The sequence below is a fragment of the Tenrec ecaudatus genome, chromosome X (genome assembly GCF_050624435.1).
Source record: "Tenrec ecaudatus isolate mTenEca1 chromosome X, mTenEca1.hap1, whole genome shotgun sequence".
NCBI lineage: Eukaryota > Metazoa > Chordata > Mammalia > Afrosoricida > Tenrecidae > Tenrec > Tenrec ecaudatus.
In genome coordinates, this window is record NC_134548.1 from 162,347,549 (window position 1) to 162,351,923 (window position 4,375).

Here is a 4,375-nt window from a genome sequence, read left to right on the forward strand (position 1 = left end):
GAACCTCACACTCCCCAAAGGGGGTGAGGAGCAGCTGCTAGAAACCTTTTATACCCTATTCTTCTCACTTCTCCCCACCTACGCTGAAGGCCGGGAGAAGGGGCAGTCCATTGGCAGGCAAGAGGATAAGGACCACACTTCAAGGACAAAAAGTAATCACTGTCCTTGGATGCAGGAAGAGTCACTATATCAGCCCAGTACTGTCTACCTCGAGGCTTCTTGTTACTTGAGATGTTTTAAAAAATGAAATGAAATAAACCTTTTATTTATTGGAAAATCAAGAAAGACATGAAAAAGTCAATAGATTGGGACTAGGTAGTATCATACATTTCATAAATGTCATAGAGATCTCCACGTTTTGGTGAATCCTGGAAGAACTCTAAACATGAGTCTTATTAAGCAGACTCACATGTCTTTAAAGGAAGAACTTTGTTTATTGCCCTTCAGGTATGGGACGAAAGGCCAGTCAGTCCTGTGTGTAGTTTCCCAGAGTGAGGCAAAGTTTAGTGTGGATTCAGGGCTGGTGATGGCAATGCATAGAGAACTAGATCTTCTGTCCAGTTCTGACAACATCCAGACATCATGGTCTAGACTCAATGGGTGTGTCCCCTCCCAACATACATGCTAATGGTGTCATAGCTGTATAGAGTGGATCCAAAATGTTATCTCTTCAGAGCTGTAAAACCGAAGATCTGAATGAACAGAGACATTGGCCCTTAAAGCCTCACACCTGTGGTAGTCGTGTTTTGGCAACCCTAGGAAATTCAGACCCCACATTTACCATGTGCAGACACTAGGTAGGGTTATGTGCTGGGCTGCGATTCAGATGGTCAGTAGCTTGAAACCTCCAGCAGCTCCAACAGAAAAAGATAGGGTTTCTACTCCCATAAACAGTTACCATCTCAAAAACCCACAGGGGATTGCTATGAGTTAGCATTGACTAGACGGCAGAGAGTGAGAGACATTGGCTAGTGTGTTGGTCTGAGTAGACTAGAGAAACAAATCCATAGAAACTCTTTTGTGTATCAGAGAGTTTTATATAAAGGGTAATTATACATTAAGAAAGCATCCCAACCCAGTCCAGTCCAAGCCCATAAGTCTGATATTAGCCCATATATTCGATACCAATCTATAAAGCCCTCTTTAGACTCATGAAACACATGCAATGATGCCGAATGCAGGATGATCACAGGCCAATGGGTAGAAAGTCTTGGGATCCAGTGGCGTTGTAAGCATCTCGAAGGGGTCTCCACTTGGCTTCTCCAGTTCTCAGGGCATGGGCTCTATCAGAGTAGTGCCATAGAGCATCTCTCAGTAGAGTCTCTAAGGGAGTGAGCCCAGAGAGAGTTTGTCTTCTGCCTCCAAGGAGGAAATCCAGGAATTTCCAGAATCCTTAGAGGAAGGCCATGCCCACACAGAGGCCTCATTGGCTATATCCTGATTGGCAGCCTAGACTCAACCCCTACACTCTTACCCCTCAAATTGACACCAGATTATGCAACTGCCACAGTTAGGCTTTTTACATAGATTGTCTCAGTGAACACTTTCAACACCTCATGAAATGTGAACTATGATTATCCTCATTTTTCAGATGAGACTGAAGCTGGAGGTGAGGGGAATCAAGTAACTTTCTTATGAAGATTGGTGAAAGAGAGACCTATAATCCTTAATCCAGAAACATCTCCCTTTTGGTTGGTTTCAGTGGAGACTGCTACAAGTGACCATCAGCAGAGCTCTAGTCCTTGGTATTTCAACAAGATTGAGGCTAATCTTTGCTTTAGTTCTTTGAATAGGTGGCCTTCAGCATTACTTTTCCACTATAGATGAGCTCTCTCTTAGTTTCCCTAGCTAGTGTTTATCTGTAAGTCTCTTGGCTTTGTATGTTAAATCCCATGTAAGTTATGGGCTCTATCATTTAGACATGCACATGGCTGCAGGCATGCCACTTTCAAAAGGTCTAATCCAGTAGAAGTATTTTTCTCACACAAGAAGTCTAATGGTAGCATTAGTTCACTGAGACCACTATGGTTCTCTTTGGCATGGCTTCCCTAGCTTTAGAGATCATATCTATAGTCAAGGAACAGATTAAAGAGGAAGAAGAAATACCAGGCAAGTTCATTCCTTTTATCAAGAATGTGAAAGAGTTTCCAGAAACGTGTGAAATTTATATGTACATCTTACTTATAAACACGTACCATGTGGCCACCCTAGATGCAGGGCTGACTGGGAACATGCATTTTTAGGTTTTCCAACATCTGGAGAGAAATTGGGTAAAGGAGGATGGGGTTCGGAATGAAAGTTGCCTTAACTAACCTAATATCTGCTACAGATGATGTGTCTACTTGTTCTGAATGGGTAAAGACAAAATGATGTGGCTACCTCACAATGAAATTGATCCTGATCATGTAATAATTGCCTAGAAGATGAATCATTCTACTTATGTGGGGTTATGGGTGATGTTGGGGCTATATGTGCAGATCGAATTGACATTTATAAACCGTTTAATCCAACAACAATAGACTACATATTCTTCTCAAGCGCCCATGAACATTCACCAAGATAGACCATATCCCAGGACACTAAACACACCTTAATTTTTTCCTCTTTTAACTTGGAATTTTAATTATGTACAAAAATAGCAGTATGAGAACAAGGAGTTCTAAAGTTTGTGCATTATCTTTAGGTGAAAGGACCCCAGATTTGTCCGAATATAATATGGCACCACCCAAGATAAAGCAAGGTGTAGTCAAGTTTTCCTGAAGAAGATTGCCACTTTGCTACATTTAACACTGTCGTGTGTGTGTGTGTGTGTGTGTGTGTGTGTGTGTGTGTGTGGCTGTGTGGTAGAAATACTGATCTACCGGATGGAGTTTGCAATGCTTACCGGTAACTCATTAAAATAGTCAGAGCAAGGTGCAATCAACTTATTTACGGGGGGATTCTTCAAATTTTTCTGGCTTTTGAAAGTTCTTCCACAAATCTTCTTGCCAACCTCAGTCATATAAGACTTCCCTGCCAGCCTAGGCAAAGCTGATAGCTTGTGGGCAATAGACAGAAGTAACAACTACATGAAACCAGATGAATATATCAACTTCTTTACTTTTGAACCTGTAGTGCAGAAAATCCAGGAGGTGCATTTTGGAGATAACATACTTGTTTAGTCCCCACTAAGCAACATATTGTAACTCGGACTTGATATTGAAGCAATTTTCTGGACACCAATTTACATATGGCTCACCAAAGTGTCTGACCTGGGAAATGTTTTCTTCAAGGGCGGTCCTTGACCCATCCACATACTTAGATTGATGTTCTGCAACTGAGTAGAACGACAATGCATCAATGTTGATGGAATTTTTCTTGGGTGAGTCCTTCTTTGGAGCCACATAGATGTTAAAGGTGAGTAGACTCAGGCTGGCAGATTCCCCCAAATTTCTGAATGACCTTGAACATTTTGCTGGCAGCTGCAGCTCCAGCAGGGTCACCCTCTACAGTTTTTAAAGAATGGAAATCATACAAAATATTTTCACAGATCATAGTGCAATTTAATTAGAAATAAAGGAGCACTAGTTAGAGAACGCAAAGATTTTTTAGGAGATTAAACAACATACTTTAAAATAACATGAACCAAAGAAGTTTGAAGAGAACTTTAAACATATTTTGACCTAAATAAAAATGAAAGTACAACTACCAAAATTTGTGGCATAAAATACAAACAATGTTTGTAGGGAAATTCATACATCAGCAAAGAATGATTGAAATCTGAGATAAAAGCACAATACTATTAATATGCAATTACAATACAATTATCATTCACACCCCTTAAAATTAAATGCTTTGGTAAAATCTTTTAAAAATATGTACAGGATCTATATGAGAAAAACTATAAAACTGATAAAAGAAATCAAAGAAGATTGAAGAGATCCTCCATATTCATGGAAAGGAAAATTCAATATTGTTAATATGTCAATTCTTCCTAATTTGATTTACAGATTCAGTGCAATCTGATTCAAGGAAAAAAAATGATCAAGAGGATAGTGACAAAAGTATTCTACTACATATATGGAAATGCACAAGATTCAGAGTAGCCAACAGCACACTGAAGAAGAACAAAGTCAGAGAACTGATATTGCCCTAATACAAGATTTATTATAAAAAGGGAGTGGTCGAGATAGCATGGCATTGGAGAATGAATAGACCAACCAATCAATGGAACAAAATTGACAGCCCAGAAATGTAACTGCACAAATAGAGCCCAGTGATGCTTGGCCAAGGAGCAAAGGCATTTCAATCAGGAACATACAATCTTTTCAACAAATGGTGCTGGAATTGCTGGGCATCCACATGCAAAAGTATGAACCTAGAAAATGAACTTTCA

The 4,375-nt window shown here is 39.8% G+C and overlaps 1 pseudogene; it reads right to left on the bottom strand.

Annotated features, from left to right (window-relative positions):
* Nucleotides 1-2,857: 2,857 nt before the first annotated feature.
* On the bottom strand, nucleotides 2,858-3,450 carry LOC142433833 (MICOS complex subunit MIC26 pseudogene; annotated as a pseudogene).
* Between the last annotated feature and the right edge of the window lie 925 nt (nucleotides 3,451-4,375).